Raw genomic sequence first — 18,875 nt, 5'->3', positions numbered from 1 at the left:
AAATCTCCCCGATTTTAAAACCATTCCCACTTGTTCTATCACTATCAGATTGTGTAAAAAAGTTAATTCCCCTCCTGCCTGTAAACTCCAACTACTGTAAGGCTGCAATGTGGTCTGTCCACAGCCACCTCTTCTCCAAGCTAAACAAGCCCAATCTGTCAACCTTTCTTCATAGAAGTACTCCAACTCTCTAATTTTTGTGGCCCTCATCTGGACCCACTCCAACAGCTCCATGTCCTTCCTGTCCTGAGGGACCTTGGGTCTGAACACAGTATTCCAGATGGGGTCTCACAAGGGCAGAGTAGAGGGGGAATATTATCTCCTACCTGTAATATTCCAGTAGAAAAAAGTACAGCAAGTCCTCCATAATTCAGACTCAATAAAAACTCTGAATTCTCTTTTCCTGAAAGAGTTTGAAGGAAGACTTTGAGTCCAACAAACATTGTATCTTACTAGAAAAACACAAACTGTGATCAGCAGAATACACAGAGAACAACAGGATGCAAAAGTACCTGCCTTTTTAGAAACAGTATGTACAAAAGACAAGTAAAAGCAAGCCTTTGCACACAGATGCCCTGGCCTGGGTCTGCTCTCACTGTACAGCTGTCAAAGTAATTTAGACTGCCATGTAATATCTAATCAACAGTGAAGAAATGAAACTGGGAAACAGATTTAAACTTTTACTTACTTATTTATGTATTTTAGGAACAACAATCATTCAGTATAATTAAAAATCAAAACTAGAAGAGGTTCTAAGAAAAAGGTTCTGGAAACTAAGGAGTTCACAAAGATATATATTTTTTTTCAGAAACTCTCACTTCATTATCCTCATTAAAAAAAAAAAAAAAAAAACCCACAAAAAACAAAAAACCTTAAAATTGCTGAATTACCTTCAGCCATTGTAAGTCTGTTTTGTTCCAGCTGCAGGCTTGCAAGTTGCATAGAAATGAACAGTCCAAAACTTGGAAATTATTAAAAAGTGGTTAACAACAATGTGGATTCCAGCCAACTCAAAAGAAAATAGAAGACTATTAAACTCAAAAATACTGCTATTCTGACCTCTCTCAGCACTATAATTTCCATCTGTTTATTTACAGAGACCTTAAAGAGACATGAAATAAAAAAGTTTGTGCTGTGGTACTGCTGTCAACTGTGCTTATTTGAAGAACAGATATATATTGGGGAATATTTATCTCTCATGATTGTCACCTGGTGTGACTCCTTAGACTCCTCCTTTTTGGAGTGAGTGGTGGTGACAAAGAAGCTAGGGCAGAGATAAAAACAGGGAGGGGGACAGGGAGAGATTTAAGGTGAAAATCACTTACCCTTTTGTTTAAAAATATAGCGTGTATACTTCACAAGTTCAATGAGTTTAACTGGAGGAGTATAGGAGTTGTAAACCGGGTTTATAGATCCAAAGCCTCTGTCCAATAAAATTCCAGTTTGGCAGTAACTTCTTGGAACGAGCTTTACTACTGAAAATCTAAAGTCAAGATATTTAGGAATCTTTTTGACTAAAATGCTCATCAGATTTATTAGCAGGCCCAATCCTGTAAAATAGGGGGTACTTTCAGTTCCACCTAAGTTCTCATTTCTTTTTCTGTAATTTTATTGGAAACCAATAGGATTTCTCAAAGTTAGTTATTCTATTCAGATAATTGCTCCAAATACTATTTCTTCCATTCAGAGACAAGCCAATGGATTAATTAATTATAAGCTACGCATAGCAGCTGACTTGGCTGTATTTTCAAAAAACATCTAGAGATTAGAATTAATCTGTAAGATTCCCCAAACTGCAGGTGTTCCCCAAAGACATTCACTATGTACACATGCTTTACCCTTACTGTAGTTAATGTTTTGTGATTTATAATCTCTACCGCAAATAAAAGAGAGGAAACATAATTGATGTTACACTTCGAATCCTAGCTTCAGCATTTCTTGACCATGGGACTCAGTCCATTACCTGATGTTACAGAAGTTTCTGTAACCTACTTACACTATTACACATAACGGGAGGAATGCTTCAACTATAATGTTTTAAATAAATTTTTAGATATAAAAACATGAAATATGCACAGCTGAAAATTCTCCCACATTGTCAACCGTTTTCCTTTCTTTTCCTTACCATATCATACAGAACCTGCAGAGCACACAGAATACCATAACGTTCTACTTCTTGTCCTAGAACTGCTTTCTTCCATGTTTTATTTTTCTATTCTGCATGTGTTAACTCTTAGTTTAACCCATCATTTACTTTATTTTTCCTGTAATTGTTCAAATATTCTTACTACCTAAATCTTCATTCAGCACTGCTCAATGCTAATAAGACAGCATGTGGAGTACTGTTTTCAGATGAGATCTTCATCATGTGAAAGACATGGACAGATGTTGAGGATGAACTGGAGCATCTTTCATACACAGAGAGACTGAGACAGCTGGAGCTGTTCAGACTGGAGAAGAGAAGTCTCAGGGGGATTTCCTCCATGTTTATAAATACCTAAATTACTCTGTAACATATTCCAGGTCATTATACTACTTTTTTACTTTTCTTTCTTCCTTTTTTCTTTTTTCTTTCTTTTTATTTTTTCTTTCTTAATCTTCTAAATAACCATTTATCCCTATATTGGAAACTGCACATAAAAAGTGAACTTGGTTACCAACTTCACATTTTCTGCTTAAATCCTCAGACAGCATTAGAGTCACAGAACCATAGAATATCTTCTGATGGAAAGAACACAAAAGGTCCTCCACAGGCTGGACATCTGATCCATGTGATGTGTCATGTGCTACAGGAAAACAGACTGCTCTACCATGGGCCCCTCTCAGAGGTGCAACCAGTATTGCACATGGCTCAGCCCATGCCAGCAGGATATCCCTCTTGGAGCAGCTGGAACTGACTCTGATCTGACATGCTGGGGCTGCCGGATTCTTCTCACACAGGTCACCTCTGTAGCTCCCCATTCTCCTCGCCCTTTGCTACAAAAACCTTGATGTATAAGAGAAACACAATATCCAGGATTCCAGCTACAGAATCTGGTATGTTTCTTCTCAAATTTCATATCACTGGTGCATTCTCAGTGCTCCAGACTATCAAGATCTATTAGGATCTATTGGAATCAGGAAAACCAACGTGCAGACAGAACTGAACTTGGCGAGGGATGTGAAAAACAATAGGAAGACTTTCTACAGGTACAATGCCAGAAGAGACAGGTTAAAGTGAGTGTACCTCCTTTGGTAAATGTAAAAGGAGAACTGGCTTCAACGGACGAAGAGAAGGCTGAGGTACTGAATGAGTTCTTTGACCCAGTCTTCACTGGCGGCCAGGATTCCGGTATTTCTCACGTCCTTGAGCCCTGCACCCCTAAACCTCTAGCTGGAGACTAGGGCAGTAAATCCCCCCCCTCCACTATAAGGGCAGAGCAAGTCCGAGACCGCCTCATGAAATTGAACGTGTACAAGTCTATGGGGCTGGATGGCGTGCATCCCAGGGTTCTGAAGGAGCTGGCTGAGGTGGTTGCTGAGCCACTCTCCATCATATTTGAAAAATCGTGGCTGTCAGGTGAGGTCCTGGATGACTGGAGGAAGGGTCACGTCACTCCCATTTACAAGAAAGGGAGTAAGGAGTACCCCAGGAACTACAGGCCAGTGAGTCTCACCTCTGTGCCTGGGAAGATCATGGAACAGATCCTCCTGGATGACATGTTTGATCACATGAGGAATGAGTGTGTGATCCAAGACAGCCAGAACAGTTTCACCAGAGGAAGGTCATGCTTAGCCAATCTGGTGGCCTTCTATGATGGAGTGACGGCATTGGTGGACAAGGGAAAGGCGACCGATGTCATTTATCTGGACTTGAGCAAGGCCTTTGTCATGGTCCCCCACCACATCCTTATCTCCAAACTGGAGGGATGTGGATTTGATGGGTGGACCACCTGATGGATAAGAAATTGGTTAAAACGCTGCAGAGGGTGATCATCAATAGCTCTATGTCCAGATGGAGGCCGGTAACAGGTGGCGTCCCCCAGGGGTCTGTCTTGGGACCGGTGATCTTTAACATCTTTATCAATGACATCGATGACAGAATTGAGTGCACCCTCAGCAAGTTTGCTGACGACACCAAGCTGAGTGGTGCGGTTGACACGGTTGAAGGAAGGGATGCCATTCAGAGGGACCTCAACAGGCTTGAAAGGTGGGCCCGGGTGAACCTGATGAGGTTCAACACGGCAAAGTGCAAGGTTTTGTACTTGGGCCGGAGGAATCCCAGGCATCCCTACAGACTGGAAGGAGTGGTCCTTGAGAGCAGCCCTGTGGAGAAGGACCTGGGGGTCTCGATAGATGAAAAGCTTAACATGAGCCAGCATGTTGCAGCTCGGAAGGCAAATGGTATCCTGGGATCCATCAGAAGAGGGATGCCAGCAGGGATGGGGAGGTGACTGTCCCCCTCTACACTGCTCTTGTGAGGCCCCATCCGGAGTACTGTGTTCAGGTCTGGAGCCTCCAGTACAAGAAAGAAAGGGAGCTGTTGGAGAGGGTCCAGAGGATGGCCATGGAAATGAGCAGGGGACTGGAGCACCTCCCCTACGAAGACAGGCTGAGAGAGCTGGTCTTGTTCAGCCTGGAGAAAAGAAGGCTGCAGGGTGACCTCATTGCAGCCTTTCAGTACCTGAAGGGAGCCTATAAACAGAAGGCGAATCAGCTCTTTGAAAGGGCAGATAACTGCAGGGCAAGGGGAATGGTTTTTAGTTGAGGGAGGAAAGATTTTAGTTGGATATCAGGGGGAAGTTCTTTACAGAGAGAGTGGTGAGGTGCTGGAACAGGCTGCCCAGAGAGGTTGTGGATGCCCTGTCCATCCCTGGAGGTCTTCAAGGCCAGATTGGATGGAGCCCCAGGCAGCCTGGTCTAGTATTAAATGTGAAGGTTGATGGCCCTGCATATAGCTGGGGGATTGGAGATTCATGATCCTTGAGGTCCCTTCCAACCCTGGCCATTCTGTGATTCTGTGATTCTATTAGGCCTACCTACCCCCACCAACTTCTCTGTCCAGGTCACTAATTAAGTATACCTGTGTTCCCAACAGCTTTAGTAATCTCCCCAGACCTCTGAAGACTCTGTTGACCAACCTTGGACTTCACTTCTTATCGTGACTTCATTCACGCGAACAAGAAAGAGCAGACAATAATCTGAGGGCTATTCAGGTATTATCCTTAACCCAAGTCCCAGGGAGGCAATAAACTTCCCTAACAGATGGGTTTGATAGACATGTCAGGCCTTCTGTTCCTTCAGAAAGGAAATACCTCTGACAAGGACCCATTTTCTCTTTTCACAAAGGTGGACACAAGAGGATCAAGCCTAACCAGCATAGGTTGATGAAGGGCAGGTTCTGTTTGACCACCATCTGGTGGATGAAGGAAAGGTTGGATGTGGATAGAATCAGCCTGGATTTTAGTAAAGCTTTGACTGTCTCCCACAGTATTCTGGAGAAGCTGTCAGCCTGTGGCGTGAATAGATGTACTCTTCACTGCATGATAAACTGGCTGGATGGCCAAGTCCAGAGAGTGTTAGTGAATGGAGTTAAATCCAGTTGGTGATCAGTCACTGTGGTGTTCCTCAGGGGTCAACAGTGTGGCCTTTCCTGTTTAATATTTTTATTGATAATCTGATCAAGGGGATTGAGTGCACCTTCAGGAAGTTTGCAGCTAATACCAAATTGTGAGGAAGCGTTGATCTACCTGGGATTAGGAAGGTCCTACAGAGGGATCCAGACAGGCTGCATCAATGGGCTGCTGTATGAACTTTTAAAAAGACCGAATGCCAGGTCCTGCACTTTGATTACAACAACCCCTTGTATCACCACAGGCCTGGGGCAGAATGGATTGAAAGCTGTGCAGAAGATGGATCCAGGATGCTGGTCAACTCTTGGCTGAATATAAGCCATCAGTGTGCCCAGATGGCCAAGAAGGCCAATGGCATCCTGACTTTTATTAGAAACTGCATAGTCAGCAGGTGCAGGGAGATGATTGTCCCTTTGTACTCTGCATTGGTGAGGCTACACTTCCAGTAATGTGTTCAGTTTTGGGCTCCTCACTACAAGAAAGACATGGAGGCTGTAGAGCATGTCCAGAGAAGGGCAACAAAGCTATGAAGGGTCTGGAGTACAAGTCTTATGAGGAGCAGCTGAGGGAGCTGGGATTGTTTAGTCTGGAGGAGAGGATGCTCAGTGGACAGTTTATTCCTCTCTGTAACCACTTGAAAGAGGCTGTAGTGAGATGAAAGTCAGCCACTTGTCCCAGCTAACTGGTGACAGGACAAAAGATAATAGCCTTAAGTTGCACCAGAGAAGGCTTAGATTGAATATTATGACAAATATCTTCTAAGAATAGTGGTGAAATGTAGAAAAAGGCTGCTTAGGGAAGTGGTGGAATCACTGTCCCTGAGCATTTTCAAGAAACATGTAGATGTGGCATTGAGGGGCATGGTTTAATGGGTATAGAGGTGAAGAGTTGATAGTTGAACTAGCTGATCTTTAAGATCTTTTCCAACCATGGTGGTTCTATGATTCAATACTACTTTACTACATTATAACAAATTGTGTTGTAAAAAAGTGCCTCTACTCCTTTAGTTTAGTCATTAGACATTCCTGATTCAAAAAGTCTGTGTAGGTGCATTTAACTCAGTATGGGCTTAGTTATGTCCATTTATGACAGTACAATTCAAGAGATGATGGTCCTGTAACAAGTGGTGCTCCCCAGGAGTGAGCATTGAGTATTGTTCAAGAACCTCATCAGTAATCTGGAGAAAGGAATAGAGACCACTCTCAGCAAGTTTGCTGAGATTCAAAGCTGGGAGGATTGTCTGACACACATCATAAGGCGGTGCTGCCATTCAGGAAGTCTGGGACAGACTGGTGAATTAGGTGGAGAGGAACCTAAAGAGCTTCAACAAGGGCAACGGTAAGGTCCTGAATGTGGAGAGGAATAACTGCATGCACCAGTACAGTTCGTGGGCTAACCTGCTAGAAAGGAGTTATGCAGAGAAGGACCTAGGAGTCTTGGTGAACAATAGGTTGACCATGAGTCAGCAGTGTTCCCGTTTGACCCTTCAGAAAGAAGCCAGTGGAGTGCATCAAGAAAAATGCAGCCTGCACATTGAAAGAAGTTATCCTCCTCCTCTAAGTTGTCTTGGTTAAGAACTGTGCCCAGTTTCAGAGTGTTGTGTCCTCTTCTGAGTTCCACGGTGCAAGAAAGACAGGGAACTTCTAGAGAGAGTCCAGTTAAAGGCTGCAAAGATCATCAAGGGCCTGGAGAATCTCCAGTACAAGGAAAGGCTGAGAAACTTGGAACTCTTTAGCCTAGAGAAGATTGAAAGGGGATCTTATGAACATTTACAAATATCTAAAGGGCAGGTATCAGGAGGATGATGCCAGACTCTTTTTGGTGGTGCCCTGTGACAGGGCAATGGGCAACGAGCACAAACTGGAACACAGGGAGCTCCATCTGAATTTGAGAAATAACTTGTTTACTTCAAGAGTGACAGAGACTGGAACAAACTGCCAAAGAGGATGTGGAGTTTTCTTCTCTGAACATAATGAAGATCCACATGAATGTCTTCCTGTGTAATTTGTTCTAGGGAACCTGATTTAGCAAGGGGGTTGGACTAGATGATCTCAAGAGATCTCTTTCTCTTATATATTCTTATATTATCTCCAGAAGAGACACTGTACAGAAAGAAAAAAAAAAAAAAAGAAAGAAAAAAAAAATTGATTAGTTTCCACTGTAACAAAAAAAATTTGAACGGTTTATGAAAAATTATAAGTTGGCAGTAAATCTTCTTATTATGAGGAAAATATGCTACAAGTGGAAAACACTTCACTGAGCACTATTTCTAAATAAAAAACATCCAAGTGTTTTCAGTGCTGTAATGCAAGTATTTAAACTTCATTTCACATACATGCCATATTTAAAACTTAAGTGCTCAGTTAAATTTAGTGCCTACGTGTATTTTTCTTTTCACTGTAGAAATATCTTGAAAAGTATTCAATTTAGTTTAGATAGAGTGTGCACAACATATGCAAATTTTCATGTTTTTGCATTTCCCTTGTAGATTAAACGTATAATAAACACAAAATTATGCGTGTGTTTCCAAATATGTATTGTTGTTCCAAACTGTGAGTCTCAGCATCATAAAGTGCATTCTCTGTTTTGCATCCAGAGCTTCAGGTATGGTACTGACAGTTGTAAAATAAGTTTTGTCACTTGGCCTTGCAGTAGGTCATTGCACATGCCCACATCACTTCTCTGGCAGTGGGAGACATTAGCTCATTTAGTTTTGTTGCTCTATATTAAATATGGCAGTTTTATAATTCAGCTTTTCGTCCACTAAGAAGTGGAGATTAAACAAAAATTCTGTTCCAATGAGCTCTGCAAAATGTTATTTCCTGTGTTAGACAGAGGCAAACACATTGTGAGAGAAAAATGGAATTGAAGGGAATGTCAATATAGTTTAAATTGGTCATGTAGCAAAATTCAGAGAAATAAGGACTGGGAATATATTCCAATCCCCACCACCCACCCTTGAAATTTCATTCCAAATCATACTGCTGTTTTAAATGAAAAGCATATTTTCTCATCAAGATTAGTATATTACTATTAAGTTGTTTATCAAATTCACTACTAATCAAAACATTTTGGAAACCTGCTGTTGTCCCTAGGGTAGCCTGAAGCATTTTATTCCAGGATGTTTCAGGAATGCTGGCTGGCTGCAAAACTGCAGAGGAAACTTCTGGCATGCCTGCATATACCACAGGATTTTCTCCCTAGAGAAGCTGTTCAAGAACATGGTGTTTTTAAAAGCAATGCCACAAGTGCTGTGAAATTCAAGTTTTAATTAAGAGCTATCCATGGGATTTTTTGTTAAATATTATGTAGGATTTCTTGAATAAGACAATTGTGTTTTTCAGCTGTGATACAAAGTATGAACTAATATAACAAGTGTCCTTACTGATAGCCATTATGCCGTTTGATAATTGAGTATGCTTGAAACTATGAAACATCACATCAAAATTCGAAGTACTAAAAATCAGAAGACAAAATCATAGAATCATAGAATGACCTGGGTTGAAAAGGACCTCAAAGATCATCTAGTTTCAACTCCATTGCCACAGACAGAGTCAGCAGCCACTAGATCAGGCTGCCCACAGCCACATTCAACCTGGCCTTGAATTCCTCCAGGGATGGGGCGTCCATAACCTCTTTGGGCAACCTGTTCCAGTGCATCAGCACCCTCTGAGAGAAGAAATTCCTCCTCTGTCTCAGCTTAAAACCATTCCCCAAATATAAGTTTGTGTGTTCTTTCTGGAATAATTGTTGGAAAGTCTGCAATTTCACTTGCCTACATGTAAATATCTAAATAGAGTCTCAAAGTCAAAGAGGTTCACCTAACTTATCCTTATTAGCTAGGTTTCTACACCAGAAAAAAGATGAGCCAGAAAGTCTGGCAATAAGATAGAGACTTTTGCTACTTCCTAAGTCTGATTAGTATGATATCATGAAGAGAACAAGATTTTCTTCAAAGGATTTTGACACTTAAATTAGAGATCCAATACAAGCCAGAGAATAAATTAAGGAAGAGGACAGAACATTAAAGACACCTCTGTTTAAGGCTGCATTCCTTACATACAGTAAAATTTGTACTTTACAATATGTGCAAAGTGCATGTATGTAGTACATGACTCGTTTCTAAGATCTTTTCTCTTTACCAGCAATTTGGACCCAAACTAATTCCTCATTCTATTCTGCTTTATCATAAAATGATCATACAACTTTCACTTAGCAACTAACAATACCATAACACATATGTGAAGGGAATTGGTTAAATTTATATGGTGCTACTTCAAGATATGAAGAGCTAGACTGACAGATTGGGATGAATATAGCCAGCAAAATTCTAGTTCTGTTTCAAATTATACAAGACATAGCCAGGCAGGTGCTGTTTCCTCTGTTATGCTTAGTATTGTTGTGGACAGTTCTAGACTCCACAATGTAGAAACTATGTTAAGGTACTTAAAAGTGTCCAGAGGAGGGCACCAAAGCTGGTACCAGGGCAGGATGGCGTGTCTGGTGAGGGGAGGCTGAGAGCACTCAGGAGGCTGAGTCTGGAGAAAGGGAGAACAAGAAACAACTTCACTGCTGCCTGCAGAGGGAGGTGCCAGGCTCTGCTCCTGGGAATCTACGTCTTCTTAGATTAACCTTCTGACTTTCTTAATGGTAAAAAACAAACAAACAAACAAACAAACAAAACCCAACAAACCAACAGCTGATATTCTGTCTTTTTGTCCAACAGGAACTTTGATAGTTTTTAGAATGCCGAAACATCTACAAGAAGAAATTAAAAAATGAAAGAAAAATACAACCTTCCATCTCGCCTGACTTGATGTTCTATAGTACTAACCTTTCATAAAATAATAGCATCAAATATAAATTAAGTATAGCAATCTGTATTAGTTGAGCAGTGTTTTAAACAGTTCTCAAATCATCGCCCACCAAGACTGCTTTATTTGCATAATAATCCTACTCTCAACACATTCTCTCTCCCATTCTTCCTCCTGACTCATCATCACAGTATTTGTTACCTTGTTCTTTGCTTATCTGTTACCTATTGGAACTCTGAATCTTTTAGGAGGAAAAAATAAAGAAGGAAATAAGAGTGGTTTTGGTTTTGTGCCAACCAAAACTGAGAGCAGATCATCATGTTTTGTCAGTCTGATGTCTAGATTTTGGTATTCCATCAAAACACCTCAACAGAAGAGTTTATAGGTGTATGCCGAGCAAAAGGATTTTGCTGAAAAAAGAGTTTGTTTGCTTTCCCTCTCAACCTATTCCTGGAATCCAGACTGAATTGTTATTGTCTTTTCTCATAGCACAAATTTCTTGAATCAACAGCTCTCACTCATCTCCCTAAAGAGTAATTCTTCTCTGGCAACTATTCCTAAGAAGCAGAAATAACTATACATTTCTGGACAAACACAAAAAAAATGACAAAAATACATTAAGTGCAGAAGACAGAGAGAGGTAGCTTTCATTTCCTCGGTTCCTGACTCAGTCCTGAAGACCAAATCAGTGTCCTTGGGTATGGCCTGTTTAAGTCTCTGTGTATTTAGCACGAAGGAGGATCTCACCTTGGTTCATGTTTTTTTTATGTGTAACATTCAGATGCAAAACAGGTATCTATAATTTGGCAGGAATGTGAAATAAGTTTTATTCAAGGTGACTGTATAAGGTCTGTTCCATCTGAAAATCTTGTCTTTTCAGAAAAATATTCTGAAACACATTTTCAGAAAAGACAGAAATGTTATTTGAATGTCTTAAAAATTAACTGAGATATACCCAACTAATCTGCCAACATAAATGAAGCAAGCTTGTCTATATTTTCTATCTAAAAGAAGCAGCTGTTCAGACCTGTGTTTAATATATTTAACATGTTTGTAAATGTATGTGCATGTAGACATATACACATTTGTGTAGTCTGTCATTTAAGATTAACAATGTCATCTACAAAATCATTGATAGCATAGCAACTTCTCATTTTTTTAGAAAAGGCTACATACTCATATGTGGCTGTTCAAGAGGCAGTAAGGAATATCTTTTTCTATTTTCTACATAAAATCAAAGCCTGGCTTTGGAATTATTTCACTGAAAGAAGTGCAGGAGGAAAAATATTTCTCTATCTTCCTCACATGACACCCACTGATAACTCCAGGTCATGATTATATGACATAATGTTACAACTGAGGAAAAAATACATTTTCAGGGAGCAAGGGGAAAACAGTTTGCTGCCTCTTTTTTCCAAGAAATCTTTGTTCCTTACATTCTTCTCAGTCTAAAAGTTTTTTATAGCTGCCACTCACCAGTTTACCTGATTTCCTACATAGAGGGATCCCACGCTGAATACATGACTATTACTGAGGTGCAGCTTTACAGCAGCATAGTGTAAATATTTCAGTTGTGCCTTTTTTCTTTTCACCACTTAGATGTAATGTTTCCTCTTTAACCTAGCTAGCCAAACCAATTGGCCAAATATAACTTTTTTTCCTTTGTGATTCGTTGCTGATAAGACTTTGTAGCATATTTTGACATCTACTGTTAATAATTATCTGTCTGGCAGTATTATGCTTCTGATAGAAATTATTTTCTCTAATAGCTGGTAATATTTGCTGCTTTAAGCATCCTGTTTTTTACAGATCATCTTTTGTCTGAACCTTTTTACTTCTTACTGCTCCAGACAGCAACTTTGTGTCTTTGGTGGTTCATGTGGTAATCACTGATTCCCACATCTAGTCAATTTGCCCATTGGTTATATGAAAGCTTCCTGTTTTGTTTTTCACTTTGTTCCCCACCCCATCTAATTTGATTCCTTGTTAATTGTCATTTTCACAGATTTACTCTATAGTTATATAACAATCTTAAGTGGCTATGTAGATATGCAACCAAATATTTAAGACTTCAACCTGCCCTTGCTGAAATAGCAATTTCATTTATCTAGAAATGAAAATTTGTACTGACTTTACTGTAAATATGAATTTTACTTTTGAAGTACTATCTGAAAATCTTGGGTATTCAGATTTCACAGACATATTTCGGATTTCACAGACATAGAATTTATTAATTTCAGGTGGGCACATTTTCCATTCTTCTATCTGCAACTTATTTTTTTTCTGCCTGCATCCTACTTTTTTTTGCCCTGCACAGCTCTGTAGGAGGGAAGCAAGACAAAAAGAAACTCTATGTTATAATTTCCAAATGACTTTTCGGTGAAGATAGTAATCAGTGTTCTGGTATGCTACCTGGATGACATCGTCTATCTTCCAACTGGAAATTGTTCCTCATGGAACATATAAAGGCACAGTGACACTGTAAAGAGATGGTTGAAGGTGCAGTGCTCACTGAAGTTGCTAATTGACTTTAAATGATCACCTAGAGGGCAAAGACATATCACAAACACATGTGCTATTCAAGTAGAACCAATATATCTTCTGGACACCACTGTAGTACAGCAGAAGATGAGAGAAAGGATATGACCATAGTCCTATAATGCAGTGTTGTCACTTAAGCTGGGTTCAGTACTGTGTTGATGGTGTGTTCTTATCTGTAAATGAAAATATCATTTCCTTGCACAAAATCTCACGCAGTCAATTGTCACTCAAAAACTAGAGTTTTACCTAATGGGTAAAACATTATATAAGTAGTAAAATTCTTTCACTCAAAAGTTAATTACATCTGAAGATCCCCGGAGTAATAATATTAACAAATGATCATCAGCAATTGATGCGTTTCACTGATTTTGACAGCATCAACTACTCTACTGGTAGATTGTTCACTGTCCTAGAGATCTTCAGGAAGAAGCTGCTTCTCTGGACATTTGGATTTAATTTGTGTGTGTGACTAATAAATAACTATAACAAATGTGTATAACGGGACATCTAAAATAAGTATTGGCCAGCACCTATTTAAAATTCAAGTGCAACAGCAATTTAATAAAAACAACTCCTCCAGAATGTGGCCATAAGGAAAGAGTTTACACAATCTGTTCATCTGCATAATTAGTAACTGAGGACCTGAGAACAGTTGGAACATTGCTGTGGGCAACCCAGGTCAGATTACTGATAATGTAAATAAAAAAAGATTTAGATTTCCAAAAATTGCAAACATCAGAATGTAGCTAACAGCCCTAACAAGAGCACATAAAACAAACCACAAGAGGGACAATTTGGAGAGCCATGAGAGGCCATAGGGCTACTGTAAAAATCAAGAAGCATGATATAATTTCATCTAAGGCATAAAAGAACATGAAAAGAGAATATGGGGAAAGAATTTAGAAAACACAATGTATTTTGCTTATCATTTACATAACATTATATGAAGTTTATTTATGCCAGACACATATTTGCAAATATTACTCTTGAACACTAGAGAAAAAAATCATTTTATTTACACTCATATAGTACCATAACTAAGCATTGTCAGGAACCAAAACTCTTGTAGCCACAATGCAATCCTCTACTTTCTCATGACTACAGTGGGGAAAAAAAGAAAACCACCACCAACAAAAAACAGAATGTCCAAGGCACAGCACAGACAAACAGGGCTTATGATGCAGCAGTTAGATGAACACTGATCCTTTCCAGTGATTCATTTGCTGCATCTTCTTTAGAGGCAGACGTTTTTCAGAACACTAGACCCGTGTAGGCTAGACCTAAACTTTTACAAAGTAGCTTCAGTTTCTAAGCTTCTAGGTTTTGTTTCACTGAGTCACTGAATATCCTAAGTTGGAAGAAACCCACACAGATCACTCAGTCCAACTCCTGGCTCTCCGCAAGACCACTTAAATTCAAATCCTTTATCTTAGAGCTGATCTGTATTGCCAGCAATCCTGTCAGGTAGGTCTGTGACAGGAAAAGACCTATCTTGGTCTTTACAGAGCAAAATGTCTCTTCACTCAGCTGCTGCACTCAGCTCCAACAGCTGCCAGTATTTTCCTGTTCCTGCCTTTCACCTGCAGTGCACAGTGAGCATACAGATACGTGCTGCCTTTTGTTCCTTCAATTCATATTCTTGCGAGTTAATAGATAGCCACCTGTATATACATACACTCATGTTCTCAGAGCTCCAAATCAGCAGGCAATTTGAGTTTCATAAGCATTTCACTCTGCCATTATGCCTAAGAGTCTGAGCAGATCATTTCAGTGTTACCACATTCTTATACTTCTCCAAATGATGATCTCAGACAGTTCAACATACCAAGTTCTAGATGGCTGAGACCTGCTAAAGGGCTACAAAAGAATTCCTTTTTCTGATTATTATAATTACTGTTTAATACTAATATACCTACAGCATGTCCTTATTCTGCGATAGGGAAATATTTTCCCAAAAAACAAGACCTAGCAGGAAGTTGTGAGTCGTCAAAATGAATGCTGCCTCTGGGACTGGAAATATGAAAAGGCTACTAGTTACATTCAAAATCTAAGGCAATGCTCATGCATTCCCTTTCCAAAGGGGCATAGTTTTTGCTTCTAGAAGTGCATATACTATCATGGCAAAACATGAAGTGCAGTAGTTAACTCTCTCTGGAAGAGTTTCACTCATAACTATCAAATGCGTTTGGTTTTTTTTGGCTGTTCATACTTCAGTTATTGTTCAATATCTATCCAAAAAAAAAAAAAAAACCACAACAACAGATGAATACTTTCACTTAGTTTTATTATATTACAACAGACATACAGTTGCAGGTTATTTCAGCCAAAATATTTTTCCTATTCCAAACTCATAAAAAACATCTCCATTAATTGCATTTTGCTATTCTTAAAAATAAAAATTAAAAAATTACCTATCATACCAGTGCTGCTACAGCATTTGAAAAAATGCATTACTTACTTAAATTCTATTGTAAATGCAGTTACTTTTGCAGTCACTGTTCTTCCTTTTCCTTGCTACTATGACTCTAGGTTTCAAAACCTTTGCTAAAAGCTGTTCCAATTTCTGAATCTATATCAGAGGTAGTCATTAAATGTCCAAATTTTTGAAAAACTTTTTTGTTACACTGCCTTGTGAGAGATCAAGTTCAAAATGCAGCTTCTACAAAGGGATTTTGACCATTTTTTCTCTCTACTCCAGCCTGAAATTCCCAGTGCACTAACACTCCAAGAGAAAAAGAAGAGAGGTCCCCATATCTCTGGTTACTTCCACAGTGACTGCATACAAGTACTTTCGTACTTTCTCTCTATCTGAAATAAGAATTCATTCTCTCTTTTGAATAGCTGTCAAATTCCCTATGGCTTGGCTGGGTCTTAAAACACATTTATGTCAATTACTACTGTATATGGGGTCTTTAAGTATGGTCTCATATAGTCTACCAAACTCCATATAGTTTGGAGTAAGAATAGCAGACTGGTAGCGTTGAATAAGAGAAAGCTGCAGGGAAATAAGCCACAGTCTATCCTTGGCATTCTGAGGAAGAATTTTCCCTCTGCCTAGGATAGGTCCTATGACAGTTAAGTGTGGTCATGGTAACCACTTATCCACTTGGTGGACATGGGTGGCACTGTCAAGAATTGGATGAATAATCAGCTCTGAACAATATAGTCTCTGATCTGAATATGGTTGCTGCATTTTTGATACAACATACATAGGTTACATTTGTACCCACTTTGTGGGCTGTAATTGCAGCAAAATACAGTGCTCCAGTGTACTCTTGACATCCTCTAGCCATCTCTATATATCTATCTTGACCTTTATGCTATTTTCTGGTTGGAGAAGAGATAATGTTTTGTCCCAGTTGAAAAATATTCCCCATACTCTTTAGAAAGCATATTAAGTGCAATGACTCACACCATGGCCAGAAGGCTATAGCAGTGGCCAAGGCTATCTCAGCCAACATGCCAACAGTGACAGCACCTTGTCCCCATACCCTTTCAGAGAAGGTTTCATCCAAATGAACTGGCTGTCACCATATGTGTGTGTGTATTTATTTATTTCACTCTCATGGCTGATCTAAAATAATGGCACAGAACTCTTCTGTGAGAAGGCCAGAGAGTATTGCCACCTCAACTCGAGTTGTTTTTTTTTCCTCCAAAAGTGTGAAGTAAATTTATCTCTTTGAGTGATTTATTCCCCTAGCATTTACATGTAAGGTAGTGTGGCATGAATTCTGATATTGCTTGACCTACTTGATAGTCTTCTATGTTGAAGATATCCTTCCCCTGCTCGGGACAACCCTAGGTGCCAGTTCATGTTGGAGGTCACCCAGATGGAAAGCACTTTGGCAGAAGAGGACCTGGGGATCCTGGTGGACACCAGTTTGAACACAAGCCAGTGTGCCTTGTTGACAAAGAAAGTTAATGGTATCCTGGACTGCATTAGACAAGGAGTTATCAGCAAGTCAAGAGAGGCAATTCTTCTCTACTTAACACTGGTGAGGACACATCTGAAGTGCTATGTCTAGTTCTAGTTCTCTCCCAGACAAGAGAGACGTGGACACACTGGAATGAATCCAGCAAAATGCCATGAAGATGATGGAGGAACTCTCATGTGGGAAAAGGCTGGAACAGCTGATACTGTTTAGCATATGTAAGTCTCCAACGGGGATTTTATCAGTGTATATAAATACCTGATGGGAGGTTGCAAACAAGATGGAATCAAGCTCTTTTGAGTGGTGTCAAGTGCCAGGACAAGAGGCAGTGGGCACACACTGAAGCACAGGAAATTCCCTCTTTTTGTGGTTTAATCATAGTAAACAGTTAAATACCACAAGAAGTTTGCTTGCTTTCTCTGAGTTGGATCTGGAAGAGAACTTGAAGAGTAAAAATGTGAAAAAATATGGGTTGAGATAAAGACAGTTTAATAGGGAAAGCACAAGCTGCAAATGGAAGAAAGCAAAACAAGGAATTCATTCATTGCTTCTCATCAACAGGCAGATTTTCAACCATTTCCAGGAAAGTAGAGCTTATTTGTAACAGTTTCTTGGAAAGACAAATGCCATTACTCTGAACATCCTATCCTAGCCCTGCCTTCTTTCTCCCCTAGCTTTTACTTCTTAGCATAACCACTTATTGATTAGTGGCAGAAGGTCTAGTCTGAGGCTAGAAACTAGGTTTGTGTCTCAAAGGTCAATACTGGATCCAGTCCAGTTTAATGTCTTCATTAACGGTCTCGATGATGGGGTAGAGTTCACCCTACACAAATTTGTAGACAATACAGAAGTGGGAGGAGTTGCTGAAATGCCAGAGAGTCATGTTGCTATGCAGGGGAACCACAACAATCTGGAGAAAAACGTGCTGATGAAGTTCAGCAACAGGAAGTGCAAAGATCTGTGCTTGATCAGAAACAGCCTCACACAGGGACTACTGAGGTGTAAAGGTAGGAAGTAACCAGTAGGAAGTCTTGGTGATCTCAGAGTAACCTCAGAGTCTTGGTGGGCAGTAAGTTGAACATAAGCTAGCAATGTGCCCTTGCAGCAAAGAAGATAAATAGTATCCTGGGCATTAGGCAAAAGATTGTCAGCAGGTCAAAGGAAGTAATACTCTCCCTCTTTACTCAGTGCTTGTGAGGCCACTACTACTTTTCAGGGCTTTTCAGGACAAGAGAGGCACAGACATAGTGGAGACAGTCCAAAAAGTGTCACAAAGATTATTAAAGTACTGAGACATCTTTCCTATGAGAAAAGACTTCAATCTAAGTAAGAAAAGGCTTAAAATTTTGTTATCAATATCTGTGGAGAAAGGGAAGAGACAAGTTTTTGTTTCAGTTGTGTCTAGGCAAGAGGTAATAGGCACAAACTGAAGCACAGGATGTCCCATCTGAACATCTGTAATCTGCAGGTGACTGAGAACTGGCACTAGGTTGCTCAAAGAGATTGTGAAATCTCCCTGCTTGGAATTATTCAGAAGCTATCTGGACAAGGTCCTGGGCAAGTAGCTGTAGATATCCCGGCTTGAACATGGGAGCTTGGTCCAGATGACTGCCTGAGCTCTCTTTCAACCTCAGCCATTCTGTGATGTGGTGGTTCTTCGTACTGTGAAGAATAACTTGTAGTCTAATGAGCATATAACCTGTAAACTGAGAGAGCAGACAGTGTGAATCTCTATGACAAAGGGAACACTGCAGGAAAAAAAAAAAAAAAAAGAAAAATGAAAACAGCAATCAGATTGAGCACAATAGAATTAAATTCTGCAAGAAAGTGACATGGTAGCTGATCCACACACAGGAAATGGCTTCAGAACCGTATTTTATCGGGAGACGCACATCAGTAACTTCAAGTATACTAATGAATTCATCATTATTTAGGGACACAGAATATTCTACTGATGGTAGTATTGCAAAAACAGC

The 18,875-nt window shown here is 39.8% G+C and overlaps 1 pseudogene; it reads right to left on the bottom strand.

Moving 5' to 3' along the window:
* Positions 1–15,492: 15,492 nt before the first annotated feature.
* Positions 15,493–16,344, bottom strand: LOC116228792 (ATP-dependent (S)-NAD(P)H-hydrate dehydratase pseudogene; annotated as a pseudogene).
* Between the last annotated feature and the right edge of the window lie 2,531 nt (positions 16,345–18,875).

This window comes from Phasianus colchicus, chromosome Z (genome assembly GCF_987193195.1).
Source record: "Phasianus colchicus chromosome Z, bPhaCol1.hap1.1, whole genome shotgun sequence".
Taxonomy (NCBI): Eukaryota; Metazoa; Chordata; class Aves; order Galliformes; family Phasianidae; genus Phasianus; species Phasianus colchicus.
Note: the sequence above shows the minus strand (reverse complement) of the source record. Positions and strands in the feature narration are given on the sequence as shown.